The 27,853-nt window shown below is 33.9% G+C and overlaps 1 long non-coding RNA gene across 28 annotated transcripts; it reads right to left on the reverse strand.

The window, feature by feature from the left end:
* Positions 1 to 1,476: 1,476 nt before the first annotated feature.
* LOC102665029 (uncharacterized) lies at positions 1,477 to 27,815 on the reverse strand. Of its 28 annotated transcripts, XR_005891488.1 has the most exons (21): positions 27,568 to 27,801; positions 27,408 to 27,487; positions 27,119 to 27,340; positions 26,187 to 26,253; positions 25,989 to 26,079; positions 22,905 to 22,980; positions 19,381 to 19,486; positions 18,994 to 19,054; positions 17,968 to 18,059; positions 17,773 to 17,883; positions 8,580 to 8,934; positions 6,998 to 7,053; positions 6,491 to 6,591; positions 5,759 to 5,929; positions 5,477 to 5,588; positions 5,269 to 5,394; positions 3,881 to 3,923; positions 3,553 to 3,667; positions 2,562 to 2,627; positions 1,831 to 1,972; positions 1,477 to 1,736 (listed from the first exon to the last, which is right to left on the reverse strand). It is a non-coding gene; the product is annotated as an uncharacterized lncRNA (long non-coding RNA). The 28 variants fall into 28 exon arrangements; XR_005891491.1 differs by lacking the exons at positions 17,773 to 17,883; positions 17,968 to 18,059 and adding an exon at positions 4,021 to 4,421 and having other exon boundaries at positions 27,568 to 27,804; XR_001388416.3 differs by lacking the exons at positions 17,773 to 17,883; positions 17,968 to 18,059 and having other exon boundaries at positions 3,553 to 3,654; positions 4,021 to 5,394; positions 27,568 to 27,815.
* Positions 27,816 to 27,853: the final 38 nt, after the last annotated feature.

The following is a 27,853-nucleotide window of genomic DNA, read 5'->3' on the forward strand; positions in this document are numbered from 1 at the left end:
TCAGGAATAATTGGGAAATGGTAATTGTTTATTTCAAACAAAGTTGATTTTCTTATCATTGGTAATACATTATTAACTTATGTTTTATTTGATCGTGCAGTATTTTAATGATGTTAGACCATTGGAAGCAGAGAGATTGAAGGAGTTTCGCATCCAGTGGGCACAATATTATCTAAAACTTAGAAATCAAACTTAGGATGTTACGGAACTATGTAATTTTAGGTTACTTAGTTAGTTTACTAGCTTGCTTTACATTTTTTAAAATTGTTGTTTCATTTTCACATTGAATAATATTCTTTATTGATAGTTATTAATAAATTATTTATTCATAGTCATTAATGGATTTTTTACAATTGATAGTTTACTAGCTAGCTTTCCGCTAAAAACTATATGAAAGCAGAATGCAAATGATATATGTTGTGTTGTGTGGTCTAATTTGAAATTTACACGTTAAATTTTGGGTTTTTTGTAAAAACAAAAAAGTATATTTAAAAAAAATCCTAATAACAACATTGGTTTTTTAAGAAAACCGATGTTAATATAGACAAATAACATCGATTTTTACGGAAAATCGATGTTAACGTATAAGTTAACATCGATTTTTCAAAAAATCGATGTTTCTTGTGTATATTAACATCAGTTTTTCAAAAAACCGATATTAATATCCAAAATGTTAACATCGGTTCTCTTAAAAAATCGATGTTAACTTATACGTTAATATCAATTTTTGTTAAAAACCTAGGTTAACATAAAAAATGTTAAACCAATGTTAACATATAAGTTAACATCAGTTTTTTAATAGAACCGATGTTAACGTTTGGAAGTTAACATCGGTTTTTGTCCAAAACCGATGTTAACGTATAAGTTAACATCGATTTTTATCCAAAACTGATGTGAACTGTCAACATTCATACATTTTTTGGTGTAATTCTTATTATATAACATCGGTTATTTAAATAACCGATATTGTCAGTTTTACGTTAACATCTGTTTTAAAAAACCGATGTTAACGATAATACTTTTAACATCGGTACTTTCAACATCGGTTAAAAATCGATGTAGAAAGTCATAAATAGCCGATGTAAAAAACATATTTTCTAATAGTGTCTGTTACAATAACATCTATTGCAAAAAAATTTGTAGCGACATTTGATGTCGCTACCACTCCACTTCAAAAAAACTACATTTTGTAGCAGTTAAAAAGTCAACTTTTGACAGTTAAAAGTCACCACAAATTGCATTTCCAATGACCTGGATTGACCATCAAAACTACCGTCATCAGAAATGATTTGTGACGGTTTTAAGTTGAATGCCAATAAATTCGCCAGAAAGTTTGTGACAGTTTAAAACCAACACAAAGTAATTTTTCTTTTTGTATTTTCACATTTTGCATTTTTTGGCGGTTTTGAAACCGCCACAAAGTTATTTTTTTCCAATATTACATATGTTCTTATTTATTATATCTCCTATTGATTATTTTACTTAAAACAAATACTATATAATCAACAGTAGATCCATTTTAAATGTACAAGGGATTCATTAAAATACCTTGAGGTACTTGAGCTTAATGCTTCCATAAACAAAGGAGAAAGCAAAAGTTCAAGCAATCTGCCAAAGCACAAGGTTTTAGAGAAAATAGAAATAAAATATTGTCACTCAATTAGTATCTCATTGCATGCACCACCTTACACCCGTCTAGGTACTTTTTTATTTTTCCTCAATCTTATAATTAAACCCTGCAGTAGAGTGCAAAAATGATTTAGAAAGTTGAATCAAATTAATATTTAAAAACATTGAATCTAAAGAGAAGAATTTCCCACGAAAACTTACTATCTTTTTCTACTATCTGTTTGAAGGAGTGCAACTTGTGATAGCTTATGAAGTACCTTTAACTTTGGTGTCAAGAGGAAGAAATCACCCATTATGAAGTCAATTTGATCATCCACCGACCCCATAAGTAGTAGCTTTATACCTAGCAAAGAAAAAAAATAGATTTATTTTCCTTTGGGTGTAAGAACATACTCATATTTTATCATGCGTTATGTGCTCTGCCTCCTAAGAGATTAACAAAATACTTCCCCAATAGATTACATTATAGGCTCTGCCTCCTCTAAGATTAACAAAAACAAGACTCAAGTTTTTGCAATATAGACACACTTATGTTGAGTGTGAAGAGAGAGAGTATATATACTTGGTTTGTCTCTTCAAGTAATGGAGGGTCTAACTTCTAACTTCTCTAACTTGCTATATGAACAAAATGAATACATTGGTCATAAACAAGACAGTCAATCAACAAAACTTTTAAATTTGAATTAACTCAACTCAAAATTTATTCCTATTTTTATAGATAAATATAAATAAAAAAGATACCTAAATTATTTCTATTTTTCTAGGTAAGGATAAATATAAGGATAAGTAACTTATTCCTATTATCTAAGCTGAATGTCACCTAGCAATTTCTATTTTTTTTATCATCTTACATGCTAGAGTCACTTTAACAAGTTAAGCCCATTCTAGTATCAAAATCACTACAACAAAAAGGATTAGTAGTTAGTACTTACAGTTTAGATCGTTTACAGTTGCTCCCTCATAAGAATAGATATTTGGCTTCCCATTGTAGTGTGCACCTAAAGAGGGGGAAACGACTCTGATTAATAAAAATGAGACAATTGAAGAAATTAACCTTGACACAAAAACATAAAGGAAATACAATAATTCCAAATAATACACACAAATCTAGCATAAGAAGTCATGTTAAGCTATACAATAAATTAACTTTATTACGCCAATCAATATATTTGATATTTCATGTTAAGCCATGCAAGAAATTAATTGTTACACCATTCAATCTATTTTATTTTTCACGTTAAGCTAATACAAGCTTAAGATTATATATGGTCAAAAGGTAAAAATATATTAATATATTTTCAAAATCACATATCTTAATATTAAAAAAAGGGACTCATGAGTTGCCATTGCAAGCATTATGAGATCACAACATTCTTCATTCCAGGTTCAAAAGCTTTTCTATATATTTGAACTAAGAATTTGAGCATAATTATTCACGGTATAAAGTGAGAGAAACCCATTTTGTAATAGTTTTAGATGATAGGCTTAATACTATAGAAAACAGGGAGAGGGAAAGTTCTAAATAAAAACTCTTAATTATGATGTAGTAGAACAAGTCCTAGAAAATTAGTCCTTTAATCAAGAGTAGAAAAACACCATCAATGTTGAGTTTAAATTATTTCTTGCATCGCTAAGTAACTTTGTCTAATCATGGTTGTAAAATCATGTAAGATGTCATACCATCATGACAAATACATATCTCTCGAATGCTTTTAGCTTCACCATTGATGCTATCATTATAAAATCTAGTTTCAACATCATCCACAATATAAATTGAGAAGTTGCATTAAAGCTTCAAACATGAGTTTGGAAAATTGCAAAAACCTTCACTCAGTAAGTCATAGCAGAGCTAAAAGGAAAAACATGATAGACTGATTTAAATAATTTGAGAAGTCATTTTAGCAAGATGAAACAATATTATACCTTGGATGCTTTTGCAGCAAGCTTTTCCTCCTACTCTATGACAAACCAAGTTCCTTTGGGGCAGGAAAAGATCGCTTCCCTATGTGTAATCATCTTTTCGGCCTGCCAATAAGTGCTTGATTTCATTGAAGGGAAAATGTTAAGGATTAGAAAATGAAAACAATCAATACCATACAATAAAATTTTCTAAGTGATGCTACTTTGGAAATGCTATTTTGCAAGGCAATATGAGAAGTTGAGAACACACAAAAATTGGACATAATTACATTTGTGTAATCCAAGGCATACCAAGATTAAAGGCAAGTAAAACATGATAATTGATCAATACCTTTGTGGCCTCCATTTCATTTTTTCTCAAAACTCTTTATTCTCTGAAATAAATTGAAAATATAAATAAATACAATATTAATAAAAAGAAAGTGAAAAATGGAAAAGAATGAAGAGTTAACAATTAAATAAAATCAAAACCTTTCACTACTACAGCAGGCGCATTCTACATCAGTTAAATTGATCATTCTACATCGATTATGGACCGATGTTGTAGAAGACGGTGTAAAAAGGGGGTTGGAGTTCTATGACGGTCGCAGAGATTGATGTAGAATGACGTTAATTCTACAACGGTTGCTTGGTTGGACCGATGTAGATTGGCTTCTATTCTACTACGGTCCCTTGGTGTGGACTGATGTAGAATTCCATAATTTAACATCGGTTGTCTAGTTAACTGATGTAGAATGTCAGTCATTCTACATCGGTTTTCCAGATAACCGATGTAGGATATTCATAATTCAACATCGGTTGTCCTAATAACCGATGTTGAATCATTATTTTTTTTTTGTATTTCTTCATCAATGGCAATAACAATATTATACCTGCAGTCGCTAAACTAATCACTGTATCTTAGACACTCAAAAAGTCTAGAAATAAAAAAGGGAAGTCTGATTATCCTTCTCCCCTATTATTATAAAAAAATACAATCACACCATTATTCTTGCACTTCTATTCAAATTTAAAATGGAAAGAAGAAACATCAATAAACACAAAAGCATATAAAATTCAATCACGATTCTGACTGAAAAATAATAGAGGGCAACTTAATTAAATTAAAAATGAACAATCAGAATCTCAAATTACTGCATGTCTCTCTATTTGATTCCTAAAATCTCAAATTTTCATAACAATCAGAATCTTTTCCCCTTCAGAAAGCATTATGATAAACAAATTAATTAAATTAAAATAAAAATAATTAGAAAAACTGAATTAAAATAAAAAATACAGTACATATATTTTACAATATAGTCTATAGTTTTATAATTCATGTTTTCTTTATTCTTATCTGTTAAACTACTCGTTTTACTTTATATTTTTCTCTCCCTTATATATATATATATATATATATATGGTGTAAACATACTTATTTTTAAGAAGGAATGTCTTAATTAACAAGCTATACTTTAAGTGTATCCTAACAAAATTGAAGTTACAACATGTTAGTATATATATACTCCTTTTAAAAAAATGAACACTTGTTAACAAATTTGTTAACGTACATCTGCCCATCAAATTAAATTTTAAATATATTTTAAGATAATTGTAGTTATAACTTATTAACTTGTTACTTCTAAAATATAAATGAGTATATGTCATATATAGCAGACTCCTTTATCTATTTATACATATATAGAAAATAAAGTGACTATAGCTAATTGAGACACTGACCTATGTTTTCAGGTATAAGCATCTAAGGTCCTACAAGAAACCTGCAACTACATCAGAAGCTTACACAGATTCACAATATAAAGGATAATTGGAAAAACTGAATTAAAATCTCCAAATTTGTTAAGCCTGCAAAAAGAAAAAACAAAGATTAACAATATAAAGGATAATTGGAAAATATAGAACAGTGAACAAGGTGGTATCAGCATACCTGGGTTCAAAGTAAGCACTTGACCTTAAGAAGAGAGTGTAGCCCTTGGCACCAAATAAGCAATTGTCAGATTGATCTGGTATGCTCAGTGTGCAATTCATGATTAGATTACCTAGATAAGTAAACCTACGAGATTACTATACAATTACTCACTACATTATAAAATATATAAAAAAATGCATAACAGCATTAGTCATAGTGTCTTACAAAGTGAGAAATAATAAGAAAAAGTACATTGCGTCATAAAATCCCTAATCTGTAGGCATTAGACAAACAGCTTACCCAAGAGTACCCATTACTCGAGTTGTGATATGACTTTTTCCAACACCCAATAACTTTGCCAGCCCAAAGTCAAATATTTTGGCATTGAAGTCATCATCAATTAGAATATTGCTTGATTTAATATCTCGATGTACAACTTTTGGCTTAATTTCCTCGTGCAAGTAAGTTAGCCTGCAATAGAGTAATAATAAATCAGTAAAAGGGAATTCAACAAAAATTAAGGAAATTAAAAAAAGGGGACTAAAAAAGCATGGTGGAAACATGGTGAAGTTGAGAATGATGCCCATCATCAATGAAAGAATCAGGATCACCAAAAATGAGAAATAATAACTCTGTAAAGGAAAGCAAAATGCAGTTTGAGCCTCAGGAGATAAGATATCATGAACAAACTTATAGAGTTTAACAGCAGGTTCCAAGGCCAGTGCTGCTTGACCCGTTGCGGGTCTAAAATCCTCTATGATGCCCGAGAAAGAATACTCATCAAGTGATTTATAATTCTCATAAACAAAATGTGAATACGTGAGGCACAAATTAGAAAACTCAAGAATTTAAATATTATGCAGGCAAAAAAGATAATTAAACGAACAATAAAATTTAAAAAGAATGGAATCAACTTTTGGAGTAGTAAAATAACCCCAATCAACATAGGGTCTAATTACATGCTCATCATTTTTCATGTCCACCACCATCAAGTCAAATGAAAAGAAAACCCATAGTTATGGTGTAACTTACATCTTGCCTTCATTCAATGATTGTCAAAGAAAAGCTAGTGATCTGGAATTAGTTGTCTGTGTTAGAACCAAAACATCCCTCCCAAGCCTCATTGCTCCAGCCTATGAAAAAAAATAGAAAAAGAACAACACTTCAGAATTCACTGTGCACACAGGTGTGAATAGGATAATATAATTTTTATTTTCTTTCAATTTAACATGGAAGAGAATCAAGTCAAGAATTAAAGTTTCTCAATTTATATTTTCATCCCTCTCCATCCTCACCTTGGCAACCCTAACCACACTACAAGTCCCCAGCATACTTTGCATGCAGCATGCATTTTGTACTCTCCAATTTGAAACATGTGATTTTGCTTAATCATGATACCCACTGAATCACTTTTGCCAAATTATTGGAGCTTTAGTTGTTAGTTTTTTTGCCTAACGTGATGAGCATATAGTAGTTGATTTTTATTTAACTGTTAATTGCACAAATGTAAAAAAAAAAAAAATCCTTAGATGGTCATACTTGCAGATTGTGAATGGAAAGCGCAAGACAAGCAACATTTGATTGGACTTGCCGATCTGCAGAGGAATTATTTACACATTGAGTCAGTGTAAATACTCTGAAGGCTTTGAGCAACATTTTGATAGCTCATCACAAACGTTGATTGTCAATAATGCTCTTTATGCATTATATATCTAAAGATTTTTCTTTAGAGTATGTCAAGGAAGCAAGCAATGAAATGACCAAGTAGCACATAACAAAAAGCTGCAAATGAGGCAATAGTATCATAAGAATTTGACATTAGAAGGTTAAAAAGAAAAGGATTCGAGCCCTGATTTGTTGTTCTCTAAAAAGAAAAACTGCATATGGGATTATAACAAAGCAAAAAACACACAATACATACTACTCATGCATTAAACAAGCAAAGAACCTCAATTGTTAAGCTTATCGATTTGTGTAAAGGACTATAACAACATGAAAACATGTAGTCCCCTAGTTTTTTTTTACTTTAACAAATAAAAATATAATAAAAAGAAACTAAACAAATTCATATCAAAATATCAAATAGACAAACATCATAATTGACTCAAAGCTCTATTACATTACATCACTTGTTCTTAAGCAAAACAAAATATTAATAAAAGGAGAACTAGTAAGTTGAACAAAGTAATTAATAAAATATTAAAGCTTAACCACTATGTAAAATGCGGTGCTGCCATGCAACTTTCTTAAGCGGTGTAGCTATAGATGAATTAGGCGGTGAAAAAATGTTTGACTGGTGCAATTAGATTGTGAACTTAGCATTGAAGTATATTTTCACTAACAACATACCATTTCAAAAAAAAAAAAAAAAACAGAGAATAACAAATTATCAATATCATGCGTTGTAACAATATGGTGGTTTTAAATGTAACAATATTTATTTGGACTTTAAAAAAATATTTCTTACATCCTTCAAAAATTAAAAATTTCACAAATCTAATTTTTCAATCGTATAAATTTAATATTATTTTCACATAAGAAAATGTATTTTTTATTTTGAATCAATATGTGATTTAAAAATTATTAAAATGATAGTTACACAAAATAAGAAGTATTATATATGGTAATATATTGAAATGTAAGCAAAAAAAGAATGAAAATGAAATTTATGTGCACCCAATTGAATTAATTAATAAATAAATAAAAGAGAGCATGGGAATTTGAAGGTTGTCTCTTTGTTTTTGCATGGAAATGAAAGAGTGGAGGAATTTTCAAAATACCACATCCCCTGAAATTTTCAAATCTGAAATAACTTAAAATTTATTGGAAAAAATTGGGTGAGCGATGTGGTAAGGAAAAGAATGCCTTTGAGAAGATTAGGTACTTCAGATCTAACATTAACATCTCTAACGCGTTATCTTATTCATATTCTCCAGAGTAAGCCATGGGCAACGATTAAAAGGAATCAGTAAATAATAAAATAAACAATAAAGAAGAGAAGTAACAACAGTGCATGAAATAAAAGCAAGAATAAATCTGCTATGTTCTTTCGTGAAACAAAAAAAAAACATAAAAGCAGAAAAGGAAGTTATGAAGTCTGAACGCATAAACAGAAATGCACCTCAAACAAATGCCGAAAACTTTGTTGAAGGATGTCGAGGGAACGTCGGTCGTGGAGGCTGAGTCTCCTCGTGAGTCGCAATGGTGATGGTTGAGTGGCGATTGGGAAAGGAACGGAGTAGAGTGAGCAAGAGAAAAAAAAAACGTGCTAGGCGTGAGCGAGAGAGTCAGACAGTAGAGTGAATTAAAATTTAACCCTAGAATCAGATAATATATGTGATCCAATCTCAGCTTTTCAGACTCTGCAAACACTAGGCTTCTCAAATTCATATCACAACTACCAAATACTGGACGCGGATCCTCTCCTGCAGCCGCGTCTCCAACCACCAAATGAGTTTGGGGCTTTTGGTTTTTCCCTAAAAAGAGAAGTTCAATGGACGGAGGTGAGAAGCACGAAAAGGTGGAATTGTAGGCCCGAAAAAAAATTAATTTATTATTTAATTTGAAATCATAGACAGCCACCAGTAAAAAAACGTCATTGTAACCATAAACACCTTTTATCAACGACGGTTTCTATATAACTGCTTTTAAAAAAGTTGGATTTAATTTAAAAAATGTCACCGCTTATTTTTTTACATCGGTTTTTAAAAACCGACTTAAATTTGACGATGTTAAAACATGTTTTTTTAGTAGTGTTTCTTCTTGAAGTATTTCAGACACTTGTTTACCTTTGACTTCACAAATGTCTATATGGTGCTTATTTCAGTCAAGCTTGCATTACATAGGAGTGGAAGAGAATAATATGTAGGCAATATTATTTGCACATCACCTTGTTTATTATTTCCATTAATCATTTGGTCTCTCAACTCTAATCTAATTCATTTTTAACAAAACTTGAAGGTGAATGAAATACTCTCAAGAGGCAATGCATATATCAAATGTTGAGTTTTAGCATGAATGCACTTAGTCACGACTGAAAAAACAATAGTATGCAAATTAAGCTTAATGTTAACAGATGGCAGACATGACACAAATAGTATAAAATTATAATAAAAAATCCTTCGAATTAAATATACCAGTCTTGCTAAAATCAATGACAAACAAAACTCACCTTTTCCATTAATGTTAGTGCCTGAGGATCCCTAGGAGGTCATGTGATGCAATCCTACCCTTCAAGGGAATTGGATAGAAGACGCCAAGAAGATTGGCCCAGAGATGCAAGAGAAGGCCCTAGGGTTCTTATGAGTCTTAGGGTAGATTTTGGGTCAATGGGCTAAGTATGACCCCACTTATCTTTTTACATATTAGATTAATATTTCATTATTTTTGGGCCTTGTATTTAGGGCTCCATAATGTAGGTAGGGTACCCTAGAAATGTAAGATTTTTCAGCTATTGTATTTTAGGGCACCTAGACTAGTTTTGGTATTAGGGATAGTTTTGTAATTTCACATGCATTAAGTGAATATTTATGGTGTGTGTTGGGAAATAAATTTAATTGAATTGGGAGAAGCCCAATCCAATTAATTTTTAGAGGGGGAGGTGAGCATTTGCTTGCTACACCTCATTGCCACATCATATAGTCACACTTTATGCATGTCTTTCATGCTTTACATGCCTCATGACACCTAAGCACACTTAGTGGAGAATCTTGGACTTGATCTTGGATTAGTGGGCTGAACCATAACTAAAATTCACTAATCATAACTAGTGAAATTTTGGCTCCAAAATTGGCTCCACAAATTCAATTTCAAATTCAAGTGAAACTTGAATAGAAATTCATATTTCCCTCCAATTTTGTGTGACACTTATAGCATGTTTGGATGGAGCAATTTAACAGGGGAACTCATTTTTTCAAGGAATTTAAAATGATTCATGATAAAATAACTTGGTTGGATAGAGTATTTGAAAGGAGATTTAATTTTTGGTATTTTTATGAATCATTTTAATTGACTAAAACAGAGGGATTTCAAATTCTCTCAAAAAATATAGAATTTGATTTTTTTTTTCGGAGATGCTCACTCCAACTCACGTTCTTGCTCGCGACTCTTTCTCGCTCAACACTTACAACTACGGGTGAGCAAAGTTTTTACAGCCGATATCGACATAAGTTGTTTTTCACTGATGTTGGCCAAGGTTTTTTCGGTCAGAATTTTTTTGTATGATGTCAACCAAAGCTATTTTTTTGTCAATATCAGCTAAAATTTTTTTTAGATGATGTTGGTTAGGGTTATTTTCTCACTGATGTCAGTCATGGGAAATTTTTACTAACGTCGGCCAAGGATTTTTTTGGTCGTTGTCATCCAAGTTTTTTTAGTTGATGTTGACCAATGATTTTTTTGGTCGACGTTGGCTAGATTTTTTCTATTGACATCGATCATGACTAACTTTTGAGTATACATCTGTTAGGGTTTTTCAGTCGATGTCAGTTAGGTTTTTTCAGCAACATCAGCCAAAGTTATTTTTTAGCCAATATCGACTAAGGTTATTTTTTAGCTGATGTTAGCTAGGGTGTTTTGACTGATGTCAACTAGATTTTCTTAGCCGGCATCGGTTAGGATTTTTTTGCTAACATCGACTAGGGTTTTCTGGCTAACATCAGCCAGAGCTATTTCTTAACCACATTAACTAGATTTTTTTGGTTGATGTTGGCTAGGGTTTTTTCTGCTAACACTAGCTAGGTATTTTTGACCGTCATCAGGCATGACTATTTTTAGTTGACATCAACTAGGTTCTTACAGTCGAGATCCACTAGAGTTTTTTCGGTCGACATCAATGAGAGCTAATTTTTAGCCAACATCGCCAAGGCTATTTTATAGCCGATGTTGGGTAGGGTTTTTTGTCTAACATTGGTCAGTGCTATTTTTCAGTCGACATCGGGTAGGTTCTATTGGTTGGCATCGACCAAGCTATTTTTTAACCGATATTTGGTAGCTTTTTTGTCAGTGCTAGGATTTTTTAGGCCGACGTTGGCTAAAAATAGCCTTGGTCAATGTTGTTCGAAAAGACCCTAGCCGGTGTCATCCAAACAAACCCTAGCCAACGTTGGTAGCAAAATCTAGCCAACATCAGCTTAAAAATAGATCAACCAATGTTAGCCAAAAAAATAGTCTCGACTGACGTTAGCTGACAAATATTCCTGACATACTTTGACAAAAAAAAATTATTTGATTTCGACCGAAAAATAGCCTTGGTTGATGTCGGTTTAAAAACATCACTGGTTGTGATCAGGCAAAACAACCCTAGTTAAAATTATCAATATTTTTTATTTATAAATTATTAAAAATTAAAAATATTTTATAATTAATATTTCAAAATTAGATTGTGTTTATTTTCTATAAAGTTTAATATTAAAATTGAAATTTTACATATGGAGGAAATTGAATTGCCCTATCCAAATAAATAATTTAAAATGGAAGAAATTTGAATTGATTTATCCAAATAAAACATTTGAAAAATAAAGGAAATTAAAATCAAAACAATTCAAATTCTAGGCATTTCAAATTCCTTGAAATTTTGAAATTCCTGATCCAAACACAAGGTTAGGCTATAAATAGAGGTCATGTGTGTGCATTTTTCCAACTTTGATAATTTGAGAATTATACTTCAAAGTTTAGACCTCATTTGAGGCACAAAAATTTGTGTTCCTTCTCTCCTTCTCTCTCCAGTCATCTTCTTCTACCTTCAAGCTCTTATCCATGGCTTCCTATGGTGGTCAACGTGTTCTTGACTCATCTTCTCCTTGAAGTGGCATCTCCAATCATCTTTCTTCTTCTCCATTCCGCTGTCATTGATCTTCAAGAAGCAAAGGACTCCATTGATGAAGAAGATCCAAGGCCTACAAGCTCCACATGGAGTTACGTCATGTGGTATCAAGAGCATCTTCATCTAGGTGATGTTCTTTTGCTTCCTCTATGTTTTTGTTTGGTCAATTCACTTTAATTCCTTTTTCTTCATATTATTCTCCATGTATATCCTCCATTGTCTTGTGGTTTGGTGCTTTTTAGAGTAGATTCAAAAACAAAAAAACAAACCGATTAAATCTTACATCTACACTTGTTCTTGCATTTCTATGGTTCAAATTTTATAAATCTACTCTTGAATCATGTTTTTGTGTTGATTTTAGGTTCTATCATTTTTTAGTCATAATCTTCTTGTGCTGAACCTTTAGATCTAAATTTTCTTCCAAAATATTGATTAGAAAAAAAACACAAAAATCTAAGTGTAAATCACTTAATCCATGTTGTCTTAGAGTCATGTTTAGTCATAATAATTGTCACATTATATTCTAAGTTTGTGTTGACTTTTGATTTTGTTGATTGAATTCTAGATACATTTGTTCGTGTATTCTTGTCATTCTTAGTCTATCTTTTGAATTTTGAGTCTAATTCATGCGTGTCATTTACTTCATAACATGTTCTAAATCAATTCTTAGAAGTAGTCTTATTGTTGAACTTTGTTTTATTTCTATGTTTCCTAGATGATACCTATGAAGAAATTGAGTTGTGGTGCTGAGTTGTGGCTGGATTTGTGAATCAAAATAAGTCTTAAGCTCTCTTGAATTGTGTTACTCAAGATAATTGAGCATAAGCAAACAAAAATTGTAACTATCCAAGCCTTAAGCAACATAAACACTACTCTTGATTCCTAGGTTGAAATTGTTGGTGCTTGCAACTTGAACATAACTAACTTGTAAAACTTACCGCGAATTGGTCACTGCAAATTTTGAGCTAAAATTCATACTAAAATTTCTAGACATCTGGAACAAAATTTGAAAAAAATAACCAAGTGATTTGGATAAAATTAAAAAATACGAAAAATCATACAAGTTGGTAGGAAAATCAGTATCCAAGAAAAAAAAAGTGAAAGGGAAATGTGGTTGTTGTTTTGACTCAAAATTTGTTCTATAATTGGTGCCTATTTTATACCAATCTTAGTTCTGAAATTTCAATTGAAAATTAGTGTGAAACAAGTATCAAAACTAGAGGTTTCTTGAGTCTTATTTTTTTAGTTTTTTTTACTCTACTCTAGAGCCATTCTAGGTTTCTCTTTGAGTCCTAGCTTGCTTTTGTGTGCTTTTCATTGCTTTAATTGTTGAATAATCCTTAAAATTTGTCTTGTTAAAACTCTATTGGTTTAGCTTTCATTTCATTTTTTTGGTCTTTGGTTATTTTTTGTCTCTTTGTTTCCTTGTTTGTGAGTTGCCATATAGGGAATGGGAAATGAGGATTGGTGTCATCCCTTGAAGAATTTGAGTCAAGAAGTAAGGGGCCAACCACCTTAAGAGCTATTGGACTAAGAAGCACTCCAAATTGTGTGAATCACCAAAGAGAGAAGAACCACCAAAATTGAGGACCATTTTGTAATTGGCAATTTACTTACCTTCATTGCTTTCAAGTTTTTTAACAAAAAGGTCTTTCATTGGAAGTGTGTTGGGAGCCTCCAATAGGTTACCAAACTTCCATTTGTGTGTAATAATTTTAGGCAATTTTCCCTTAGGATAGTGAGTGTTTTGTTGGGAACCTTAAATGTGGTCATCCAAACACTCCTAGGATCCGTCTAGTTTACATCTCTTGCACTTTAATTTCTTGCTTACTTTCATAGCTTATTTTCTTTACTAGTCACGCCTAGTATATCTTGTAATTACATAATACTTTCTTCTTGCTTATCACACTTATCTTGAGTTCTTTTAAACCCTATCTTTTACCTTTTATGAACCCCCAACAAGAAAGAACCACAACTTAGGAACCCTATCTTCTACCTTTTATGAGTCATCATTCATCTAGTGTTAATGGTGAGGGTACTAGTCATAAGGATCCTCTATCTAGAATCTTAGATGAGTTGAGTTCCCTCAAGTTATGAAAAGAAAAACTAGAAAGAAAAGAAAAAGGAAAAGAGAGGGTAGAAATAAATCAAGATGAGAGAGAAAAAATAAGAGAGGAAGAAAGAAGAAAAATAATGAAAAAAAATGAAAAGAGAAAAATATGTCTCCTATAGTAATCATGACTCTTGCAAGAGTTTAAGTGAAGAACTTAGCGACTATTATAGAGGGAGCCATAGTTCACATACTAAATATCATTCCCAAAGAAGAGAAAATGATAGAATGCCTCAAGAGGTTAACATTAGCCTCCCATATTTCCATGGAAAAGATAATGTTAAGGCCTACTTAGATTGGGAAATGAAGGTTGAACAACTCTTTGTTTGCCATCATATTAGCGAAGAGAGAAAAGTTTCATTGGCTACCTTTAGCTTTCAAGGGTATGCCTTCTATTGGTGGACTTCCTTTGTTAAGGAACGAAGAATGCATGGAGATCCTCCAATAGAGTATTGGAATGATCTTAAGAATGCCCTAGGAAGAGACACATTCCCTCCTACTATGAAAGGAATCTTATGGACAAGCTCCAAAGGCTTAGACAAGGGAGTATGAGTGTTGAAGAATATAGACAACAAATGAAACTACTCCTTTTAAGAGCTGGACTTAGGGAGGAGGAAAGAACAAGCATAGCTAGGTTCCTTAGTGAGCTTAATATGGAAGTGAGGGACAAGGTTGAAATCTTTCCATATAGGGACCTAGATGAGCTAGTCCAACTTTATATAAGAGTGGAGCAACAACTTAAAAGAAAGTCTTCTTCAAAATCTTATGGTTTTCACTCTTATCTAAGGAAGGACCAAGCCCAAGGAATTTTGGGGGCTGCACCTTCAAAACCCAAGGAAGATAAGGGTAAGAGCATAGAGAAATCTACCCCTAAGACTAGTCCCTAAGAAAGGAGTAGCAACATTAAATGCTTCAAATGTCTTGGGAGAGGTCACATTGCCTCCCAATGCCCCCACAAAGAAAATCATGATTACAAGGGGTCAAGACATTTATAGTAGTCAAGAGGAGACTATTTCTTCCCCTTCCTCTAGTGGAAGTGAAGATAAAGTAAGGGGTGAAGAGTCTAGTGAGGAAGTCTACCCCCATGAAGAAGGTGACCTCCTAATGGTTAGAAGGCTCCTTAGAGGTCAATCTTGTGATCTATCTCAATCCCAAAGAGATAACATCTTTCATACAAGATGCAAAATTTTAGATAAAATTTGTTCTCTCATTGTGGATAATGGATCTTGTTGCAATTCTTGTAGCACAAGATTAGTTTCTAAGTTGAACCTCACTATCATTCCCCACCCAAAACCTTATAAACTTCAATGCCTCAATGAGCAAGGGGAAATGATAATTAACCAACAAGTAAATGTACCTTTCTCCATTGGGACATATATAAGGATGAAGTTAATTGTGATATAGTTCCCATGGAGGTAGGGCATATTCTTTTAGGAAGGCCATGGCAATTTGATAGGAAGATCATTTACAATGGCCTAACTAATGAGATTACCCTCACCCATCTTGGCACTAAATTTGTGTTGCATCCTCAAACACATTCACAGGTGGCCAAAGATCAACTAACTATGAAAGATAAAAGGGATGAGGAAGAAAAACTAGAAAAACAAAAGAAAAAGAAGGATAGTAAGGCCTTGTCTTCAAAGGCCAAGGGGAAGGAAAAAAAGGCAAAAGATTCCTCCAAGAAGATTGTTAAGAAGGAAAATCATTTTGCAACAAAAGGTGATATAAAAAAAACACTCCTTCTTAAACAATCTTTCTCCTTCTCCTATCAAGGGAAACATCCCTTAGCACTGCCATACCTCTTAAGCTTGTGGTTATTCCTCAAGTAAAGGAGTTGTTGGATGAGGGTTTGGTTCGTAAGAGCTTAACTCCTTGTGCTTTGTTGGTGTCCAAAATAGGTATTATGAGGCATCGAATCCCTATAATAGGTGGTATGATAAATGTGTTGAGTGGTGCAACCCTCGTTTGTAAAATCACCTATGCATCCAACATCTTCATGATTCACATACATAGGGACTCAATTGGTAGGTTTGTTCTTATTTTTAGTTTCAATACAAACTTAGGTGCTCATATGGGAAACCTTAGGTTTGTTGTACTTTTTGGTAGGAATAATCAACATGAAAATATAGAAAAAGGTATGTTTTATTGCATTACTTTCCTTAATTTTTTAAATAGTAATCAAGGGGCTCCCACAAACCCTAAGAGAATAAAGGTCATTCCTAAGTGGCCCACTCCACCAAGTATAAGGAAAATTTGGGGCTTCCATGACTTAACAAACTTTTACAAAAGATTTATTCCATATTTTTCTATACTTGTAGCACCACTCATTGATTTGGTGAGGAACCATGTTCCCTCATGGGAAGATGCCCAGGAAATGGGTTTTCAGATCTTACCTTACTCCAACATACCAAACACCATTAATACATATGTTTTTATTCTTTTTACAGGTGTTGAGGGAAAAAGCCCAGAGTTTCAAGAACATCTTGATTTGAGGTCAAATCCTCTTCAAGGGGGAGGGAATGATGCAATCCTACCCTCCAAAGGCATTGGATAGATGACTCCAAGAAGATTAGACCAGAGATGCAAGAGAAGGCTCTAGGGTTCTCATCGGCCTTAGGGTAGATTTTGGGCCCATGGACTAAGTATGAGCCCACTTATCTTTGTACATATTATATTAAGGTTTCATTTTTTTTTGGGCCTTGTATTTAGGGTTTCATAATGTAGGTAGGGTACCCTAGAAATATAGGATTTTTCAGCCTTTATATTTTAGGATACCTAGACTAATTTTTGTATTATGGGTTGCTTTGTAATTTCACATGCATTAAGTGAATATTTGATGTATGTATTGGGAAATAAATTTAATTGAATTGGGGGAAGCCCAATCCAATTAAATTTTAGAGGGGGAGGTGAGTATATGCTTGCTACACCCGATTGTCACATCATATAGTCACACTTTGTGTATGTCCTTCAAGCTTTACATGTCTCATGACCCCTAAGAGAATCTTGGACTTGATCTTGGATTAGTAGGCTGAACCATAGTTAAAATACACTAATCATAATTGGTGAAACTTTGGCTCCACAAATTCAAATTCAAGTGAAATTTGCATAGAAATTCAAATTTCCCTCCAATTTTGTGTACCTTATCATCCTCATACTTGCAAGTATTAGTTCTCGCTGTAAGTCGCACCCAAAAGCTTGGATTAAAAGCGAGGATGTTTTCAACAAGTTTCTCAAGTTGTTCACAAAAGGAAAACAACATTGATGCCATTGAAAAATGTTATCCAAAACCAATCAATTGATACATAAAAGGTGAGTTCGAATCACATTTATACGAGTTACATCTGCTACAAAATGTGGTTAAAAACTTAAGATGAGTCTTACTTCACGAGGATTAGCTTCTCTGAGCACATCTATAAGACAATCAATTTCAATAGTCTTCTTAAAAAATTCCTCAGCTTCTTGATTCATTATTCCGACTTCTAATAGCTTAATCTAACATTAGAAATGAAAATAGTTAATTGAACAATAATCACTAATTAGTGATAGCGAGCAAATATTGTTAGTTGGTTACTATACCTCCTCTTCCTGCAACTCTAATTCAAAAGAAATAGCGTGGGCTTCAAACTCAACCTATGCTTCCAATGTTTCTAATCTTGGAGTACCACACCCTAGAGATAACACGATTACTCACTAGGAGCCATAGTGGTGAGCAAGTCAAGTAAGGTGAGGTGCACAAATCAACTAACCTAAAAGCTTAAGTTGTTGGGTGAAAGGATGCAAAAGGTTGTGTCTAAAGAGGGCATGCAATTGGAATGTAAAAACCTTGAGTTAATTGCTTAAGGGTTATGAATGGGAAACACATAGAAAATCAGTAAATAAAAATATCAAAAAATTACTTGCACCCATGGTTCCAAAATTTGTAAATGAAGTTCTGGATGATCTTGCAATGAATCCTAAGCAATCTTATCTATTTGCATCCAATTTCTTGCCAAATGATTAAATTTGCAGAGGCCATAATCAACATTCAAAATGTAAATCATGTCAGAAGGATTTAGAGGTCAACAATTTGTTTATAGACATGATTCGCGGTAAAAACACTATGGCCTCTTTAGATTCATATAACAATCCATGCCTAGTGAGAAAGGTTTTGGTTCTTGTTGAAAGAAGAGTTAGAGTTTTGACCATAGATAAGCAAAACTTATTCATTGCAAATCAAACCTTCAGGATAAACAAATCTTTAAAGGAAAACCATTGTAAGCAACATCATGTTATTTAGCCTAGCCATGAACTGAAAATAAAAATAAACATCCTTTGTCTTTGGATAACTTTATGATACTAGCAAGAGGAAATACATAGATGTATTGCAATTTACCTCTGGAGTTAGAGCCTTTTTACATTGCCCATTCAGCCAATATATCCATTCAAATAAAATAATCAAACAATAATTATCTATTAATTTAAGAATGAAAAAAAAGATAAAAAAAATTAATATTTTTCTGAATAAATTCAACGTATAAAATAATCGGATCCATCCTTGAATCAAAATGTAATAATAGACATACACATTTAATAGTTGAATGATGGCCAATGTAATATATATACCTGGAATATAGGTAAGATGCTCCTCTCCCTTAAATATCACCCATTTTTTTCTCTTTCACTACTAAACCAAAACAAAATAACAGAATTAGACATATTCAATGTAAAATGGACTACAATGCAAAGACACACAAAAAAATAATAATAAAGAACCAGAGTATTGAAATGCCAAATTCACACCCACACACCAAAATGATATCAATTCTTAAGTGATTCAATCTAGCCGAAGAAAATAGTTCCAAAACAGAATTGTCGAGAAAACGATGAGAAAGATAAAAGACATGTTTGTAAATCATATTGAATATGGTGAAAAGTAGGAGTTGAGAACAAATATGATCTTTCCAACACAACATGATGAAAACAAAACAGAGTGAGGAATTGGCATGAAACCTAAATGGAGAAGACAAAGTTACATGAAAACTATCAAATCCGCAAGAGAGAGTCATGTGAACACTTCCATATCCGCAAGAAAGAGTGTTGCGTCAACGATTTCGATCTGCAAGAAAGAGAATGTGAATGTTATAGGCACAAAACTATATTAGGATATGTAAATCGTGTTGAGAATAGAAAAGAGGGAGGAACCCTAAACTGAAAATGCAAGACCCTAACAAGACTTCATAGGAGATGGAAAATCCATCATGTTTCAGTGCTATGAAGAATTCACTACTAGAAATAGATTTTTTACATCGGTTATTAATAACTTTTAACATTGGTTATTAACCGATGTTGAAATTACTGACGTTAATTTATCAACGTTAACATCGGTTGTTTAAAGATCGATGTTATTGTAACAAAAAACAACATCGGTTTTTGAACAAATCAATTTTTAGAAAAATTGATGTTATCAGTAAACAAATCAATTTTTAGAAAAAATTGTAGTCTTGTAGTCGTGTACTATAAATACTATTGTATGTTATTCTTCTTAGCATCATTGTGGAGGATTGAAAAAGGATTTTGAAGTAAGAGCTACGAGTTACAAGACTACAAATACTATTGTATGTTATTCTTCTTAACCTTTATGTTGTAACATTTGAGGTGGTTCTTATTGGTCATTGATTTTATCAACTTTCTAAGACTTTGAAGGTGGTTTGGTGTTTACTTTGACTTCCTAAGACTCATTGTTTATGATTGTTCAGCCTTTAGTGATGTTTAATCTTTCTATATTAGCTTCGTAGATTCTTCAACATACACAAATAACAACTTTATCTCTTATCTATTGAGTATATAATATATCATAGACTTTTGTTTTGATGCGTCATGTCAGATATTCACTCTATCAATAGTACCACTGGAAAGGATGCCAAAGTCCGTCAAGGAATGTTTTATTGTGTTAAAGCAAGGAGACATGGTTTTTTTCGGGACTATGGTAATAAACAAACTAGCCAACTTATTATGAGCAGAGCTTTTGGGAAAATAAAATTTTAGCTTTATGTCATAATTGTTCTTTAGAAACCTAAGGTGATGGCAATGACTCAACCCTATGTAATAGGCCTCGATAATCCATGTTTGTATGATTAAGATTAGCTCATTTTAGCTCCCAAGCTCTTGATACGCCTCCTACACACTCATGCTAGGCTTAAGAAATTAAAACTAATTTATTAGCGAAATTGAAATTGTTCCCTATTAAATGAAAAGTTGTTGCCTGCATATTTTTATAGTTTCGAAATCAATAAACTAACGTATCATCATGCTAAAAGGGTCCTTGCTATGTGAAGGTATGGTGGAGTGTCATTGTATGTATCCTTATCCTTGTATATGCAAAGAGCCAGCAAAGGCATGTTAGATTAGGCTACAAGAGGTGAAAAGAAGAAGAAGGTGTTGATCTCTCTTCTACAAATGAAAGCACTGATAACCTGCCACAGTTACCAATGTTTTGATTGTATTATTATAAGTTACTGAAAGCATAATTTAGTGATTGTATGCTTGTTTTATTCCCCACTGTAATGTTGTGTGATGAAAGTTGTATCTTGTACAGGAAGAGGAGCAGCCATTAAGAAAGGTTGCACTTAATATTTTTAAGGATGTTAAGAAATTCTGGACAAAAATAGAAAAACTGGTAATATATTTTTGCTAAATTCATTTGTTTACTAGTATAGTTTTTGTAATTTTCATTTGATGACCTTCATTTCATCATCTATTATTGTGCCAAGTTCTTTACAAACATCAAATGGAACTCGACAAGAAGAAGAAAAAGGTACTTGACAAACAGCTTGAGTTTCTATTAGGGCAAACCGAGAGGTAGATTTCCTTTTATTTTTTTCCCACTTATCTTTCGTGGAAACTAGCAGCCACTTGACTTTGTTGACCTTATCTTTTATGCATTGTTAGGTACACAACAATGTTGGCTGAAAATTTTGTAGATCCTTATAAATCAGCAGAGAATAATTCAGTAGAGCACTACATGAGTATTCAATGCAAAGATGTACATTATGTTATTAATGAACCTAATGAAGCTGATGTTGGTAGGTAGAGAGATGTTTCTTTGAAGTTATAAATGGAAATCACTTCTTTTTCTAACTTACTAACTCCAATTGTAGTGGAGTCACTACTAGAAAAAGACTATTCTACGTCGGTTAAAAGACACTTTCTACAACGATTGTTAACCATCGTTATGGCCAACGTCATAGAAAGTCTTTACTTTCTGCAACGGTTCCATTAAAAACTATCTTAGAAAAAGGTAACCTTTTAAGACGATTCTTAACTAAAAACTGTCTTAGAAGGATAAACTTTCTAAGACGGTTATATGAAAAATCATTTTAAAAGGTTAGACATTCTAAGATGGTTTTAAAAGAACCGTCTTAGAATGTATATTTTAAAAAAAAAAATAAAATTAAAATATATTTGAGGATTCTAAGACTATTTAATCAAAAAATCATCTTAAAATGTCTACATTCTAAGACGATTTTCAAAGAATCGTGAGAACCGTCTTAGAATGTATTTAAAATATATATATATATATATATATATATATATATATATATATATATATATATATATATATATATATATTTGAGGATTCTAAGACAGTTTATTCAAAAAACCGTCTTAGAATGTATTTTATTTTTTTAAAAAAAAATTAACCACAGTTGAACCACATGCATATAGCATATATGAGATTCATATATTGAATGCATTGATAATAACCAAATGGAAATATGGTAAATTCATGTCAATACCCATGCATTCAACATATTAATTGACTATTAATTATTTCATATATGCCATTGGCACATATGCTTCAATGCAAGCGACGTTTGTTGTTCATGCGGGGTTGTGTGCGTACTGCGTCGCCTTCGCAGGGTGGTGGTCGTGTGCCGATGTGCATCGCTTTCGCAGGGTGGTGGTCGTGTGCTGATGTGTGTCGCCTTCGCGGGGTCCTGCAGGTGCGGGGTCGTCGATGCTAGTCGCTGCTGGGTACAGGGTCGTCGCCGCTGGTCGCTGCTGGTTGCAGGGTGGTGCATGCGGGTCATGCTGCTGTGTTTTGTGTTGTGCATCCTCCCGCTGCGCTTTCGTACTTCAATTTCGGGTAGGGTTGGGTCGGGTCAGCCCAACACCTACCGCGCAAAAAACCAAAAAAAAAACCGTTATTTCGCCTTTTCCGCTATTCCGCCATGGCGACGCCATATCCAACCCGCCATGCCACCGCTATTCGGTGGCGTTTTTTCAAATTTCCGCCACACTTTTTCGCCATGGCGCCGCCATGGCCGCTATTTGATAACACTGATATCCACTAAATCGCATTAAATGAAAATATATACTTGCAATTTCTCTGGTCTAATAAAGTATATAATCAAGTTATAACTATAGTATTCAATTCATAAAAAAATAAATAATTTAACAATAACTTTAAGTAGAAATTATAGATAACATGAGTAGTAAAAAAAAGGTCATAACTTCAAAGTCTAGTAGCTTACCATGGACATTCATCAACATAAAGTTGACCACAAAGATCTAAAGATACCAGCTGCGACCATGAAATTGTAATCGTAACTACAAAGAATAAAAAACTTACACAATAGGCTAAACAACAAAGAAAGTTTGCAATTGATGAATGAAGGCGTGTGATAAGTATATAAGCATAAATAATTACTAGAGAATTATTCTTCAGAAGCATATACCTTATAACAACAACTTTCTTGAAATCATCTTCAAGGGTACGAATTATGTATTTATGGAAATTAAACTTTGGATTTCCTTTGCAAAGGGTCTAAAACAGAGATACAAAATAGATAATAACATGAATCAATTATAGAAGCCACAGCCTAATAGAAGGCTAGAGCTTATTTTACTGCACATTATTGTTATACATATATATTGTAGAGAGTTGTATTCTGTAGACAGCTGTATAGGTAAAAGGCTTTTTTGAGTGTGTGTGTGTGTGTGTGTGTGTGTGAGGTTAAGTGTGTATTAAGTTTTATGTGTTGTCATGTTGAGTGTGAGGGAAGCTGAGTATCTAATCCTTATCCAAAGGCAACTTATCTCCTCTCTCTCTTTCTATTTTATATATAAATATACAAGCAGTGGCTGAGAAATAAAAAAAGATAGCTCAGCACTTCTCTATTCTATTGTGTAACTCAAATTTCTCAGTAATGTAGTCACTTCATTTTCAACATGGTATTAGCGCGGGAACAATCCCGTTTTGACCTGCTTTGGCCGTCGGCTGTCGTCCATCGGCCACTGTCCGCCGCCGCCGCCGCCTCCAACCGCCGTCAAATTTTCCGGTGAAACCAGGGTTGTGTGCACCTCGAGGAGCGTGACCCACCCCTACAAGTCGCGTGAGCAGCACCACCACCACGTGCCGCCACGCGCCACCACAGCAATGCATCATTTCGGGTGAGTGAAGGCCACGCGCCGCCTTCCAGCCGTCGGAACATCGTCGGACCACCTCCAGTCACTTCGTCGGCCAGTCCTGGGTACGGTCCAGCCCTTGTTTTTTAATTTTGACCACCTGGAACGTGTCAGCCTCGTGTTCCCTCCTTTTTCTCTATTAGGGTTTTGTCTCTTTGGTCAGAAATGGCTTCTTCCTTCCCTGTGTACCCAGTTTTAACAACTTTGTAGTCTCCTTCTGGGCACATTTCATTCCTTGTTTTCGGTATTGACAGCTTAATAGTTCCAGCCCTTGTGATCCCTTCTCCTTCTCCTTTAGGGCTTCATCTTTTGACCAAAAATGGCTACTTCCGGTCCTGTGTTTTCCTTCTCTGTTGTCAGCCACTGTCTCTACTGGGCAGGTGTGATCCTCTTCTGCTGTTTTTGCTGCTTCTCGTCGTCTACCATTGTCAGTCACCATTGTTGTCTGCTCAAACCTCCTCTTTTGGCCCTTCCTCTTTGTCTTCAGAATTGTGGCATGTTCTGGTCCTGTTTAAGGCTTCTTTTAGTTTGTCTCTCTTAACCCTTTGTTGTGTAGCTCCATTATCTCATGTCCTTCTATTTATCTGTTGTGTGGTCTGTTGATTAATATAGCTATCCCCAGGGTTCGATCTGGTCAAGAATCCTACTTTAGGTCATTTGTTGATCCTGTTGTCCAGCAACTTCTTGCTTGTCTTTGTCCTTGAAGTAATTGTTGTCCTAGGGGTTCAAACTGGTCACGAACCCTACTTTAGGTCATTTGTTGATCCTGTTGTCCAGCAACTTCTTCCTTGTCTCTATCCTTGAAGCAATTGTTGTCCCTGGGGTTCAATCTGGTCAAGAACCTCTACTATTGAAAAAAAAAGGGTCATTAAGTTTCTGTCCATGGTGGTTAAGCATTGATGTCAAGCTTCTACCATGGATGGTTAAACATTGTTGTGTTGCTTCTGCCTTTATAGTGGTTAAGCATTCAAAAATTGTGTTTTCCTTCTGTCTTGAGTGGTTAAACACCATGTTTAGCTTCTGCTCTTGATGGTTAAGCTTTGGTTTGCTTCTACCTTTTAGGTGGTTAAGTGTGTTTGCTTCTGTTAAGTGGTTAAGCATTGTGTTGTGGCTTCTTCTTAATGGTTCAACATATTCCAATTGTCTTTGAATGTTTTTCAGTCATTTTCAATCTGCTGCCAATGTGTTTCCGGCATGTTTCTTTGTCTATTTTTCTACTTGTATTGTTCATCCCAAGCTTGAAGTGTTGACTCCACCTTTCATCTCGTGAGAAGGAGTGTGTTGTCTCCTAATCAGTACTAATCACTTTGAAGTCCAGCCCTACAGCAAGTGCAACTTTTGTTTCTGGGGATTTGTTGTTTCCTTCTTCAAGTCCTGCCACATCTTTTGAACTTGGCACCCCTGCTTCCTCTTCGGTGGTCTACTCTGTTAACTCCAATATGGTCCAAGTTCTACTTTAGTTGGCAGCCCACTAAGTCTACATTTGGTTCCACATTTAGTACATCATCATCATCCACTATGTTTGTTACTTCTACCAGTTCTCCAGTGCATCAACTCCTCAATTTTCATTTACTCCGACAGCAGCAGCCTCTACCTCCACACAAGTCAGCAACCTACCCCAGTTCAATCAAATTTTGTATTTGGGAGCATCAACACCATCAATAGGCAATCCTTTCCAGTTTGGTGGTGCAACTTGAGATGCTTCAGGTCATGTTCCAAGCTTGGAGCAAATTAAATGCTCCAGCTTGAGGGGAAGTGTTAAACATATATATTGTAGAGAGCTGTATTGTGTAGACAACTATGTAGGTAAAAGGCTATTTTGAGTGTGTGTGTGTGTGTGAGGTTGAGTGTGTATTAAGTTTTATGTGTTGTCATGTTGAGTGTGAGGGAAACTGAGTATCTAATCCTTATCCAAAGGCAGTCTCTCTTTCTATTTTATATATAAATATATAAGCAGTGGCTGAGAAATAAAAAAAAAAAAAATAACTCAGCACTTCTCTATTGTATTGTGTAATTCAAATTTCTTAGCAATGTAGTCACTTCATTTTCAACAATTACATACTCACCATAATGAACCCAAGCCTTAATGTCATAATCTAATTTGGTCACAGATCAGCCACATGTTATTTTACTGCACATTAAATACTCACCATAATGAACCCAACCTAGAAGAGCAGAATCTTTGCCAAAAGTTGTATCCTTTATCATCTTCACACATCTCCTTCATGCCACAAGCCACGGCTGTCACGAATCATATATGATATATTAATAATGCTTATTAAAATGGATAGGATTGATATTATTATTATAATTATTTAATTGAAAAGGCAGAAAAAAAAAAAAGAAACCTCAAGATCAGCCTGAATCTCCTCATACTCGTGGCCGGTAGCAATTGGCACTAAATCTTTTGGCTGTCTGTATATATGAGGAATGTATTATGTGAGAGTGAGATAATCTTAATCATCATGTTTAAATATTATATTTAAAGTAAAATTGGGGTCATCCATGTCATCAAATATTTTTTTTAGTTTAAAATTGGGGTCATCCATGCCTCCAACCTCCTATTTCCAACCCCATCCTCTAATTTTTTTTATAAAATATAACATTTCATTTACTGTAACTACACGTATGCAAATAAAAATATCATACTCAAAAAAACATTTTTCTTTTGATAACTTCAGCAGATATAAAATCTATACTTGAACAAATCCTAAGAACTGCATTAAACAAATCCTTAATAAATTGTTTACCTCAAAAATCATTCAAAAATCAATATGTTTTATTATAACTTGACAATGCAACTTCATTCCATCTTGTAAATAAATCAAACCATAATCCATATGCCAAATTTTCCTTATCTATTGATGTTTTTTTTTCAATAATCATTGAACGTAACACCAAGGGGGCAATTCTAATCAATAATAGACTAAAAAGCTGCATCTTGAACCATAAATTAAATCCCCAAGAAATAGTCCAGCATATTTGCTAAAAATAGGCTTAAAAATCCATGCTTTCTTAGATAGCCAAATTTAGATCACAAAAATCACGCACACATTAAAACGCACAGAAAAAAAAGGGTCGACTAGGGTACAGAATGACCACGACCAGACAGCATCTTCATTTTATCATTTTAATAACCCCCCAAACCAAAGACGAGATTAATCAAAGGGGGCAAATCCAAGCCACGGCGATTAATCAAAGAAAGCAAATCCTCTCACAAAAATCACGAACACATTAAAAAGATGGAACTTTTTTTCTTGTATGGAATGATAATAATTACCTGGCCACAAACATCGCCGCATAAATCATCGGTCTTCTTAGGGCAGTAATGGCCACCGGAATCTCTCACCGCACACCACATTATTAGAGTTCAATCCAAATCCAAGGAAACCAGATCGATAGTGAAAAACACTCGCTCCAATCCAAATCCTCTTCTGGCAAGAAGTAACAAGGAACGGGCATTGTTGAAGGATAAATAAAAAGCAAGGGGTAAAGGCGCCACCTGGGTAACGTTAAAATTAAAGCATGAAGAGGTATAACTAAAAAAATACAGGAAGAAGGAAATGAACCTCTCCGCCGTTGTCGAGAACGAAAACCTCACCGTGCTTGAAGGGAGACATGGTGCCAGTGTCGATGTTCAAGTACAGATCTGCATGAAAGTTGAAAGTTACTACAAGTCGGTGTAGGGAAAAAGGAAGAAGAGAGAAGAAATTGAGAGAAAGAGAGAACCGATTTTGATGGAAGTGACGTGAAGGCCACAAGCTTTGAGCACGACGCCTATGCTGCAGGTGGTGACGCCCTTGTCGAGGCCACTGATCACTCCGCCACTGATGATTTAAAAAACCTAAGGGGAAAAAAGGCTTCTCTCAATGCAAGTCTCAACCTCTTCGATTTTGAACAGAGAGAGAGAGAGTGAGGAGGAGAATTAGGGTTTTCTAAAATTCAAGGAGAGAGGTTAAAAAAAGATAAAAATAAGGAGTAAGAGAAAGTTTGGTCGCATTCCTGAACCTCGCAT

The sequence above is a fragment of the Glycine max genome, chromosome 5, assembly GCF_000004515.6.
Source record: "Glycine max cultivar Williams 82 chromosome 5, Glycine_max_v4.0, whole genome shotgun sequence".
Lineage (NCBI taxonomy): Eukaryota > Viridiplantae > Streptophyta > Magnoliopsida > Fabales > Fabaceae > Glycine > Glycine max.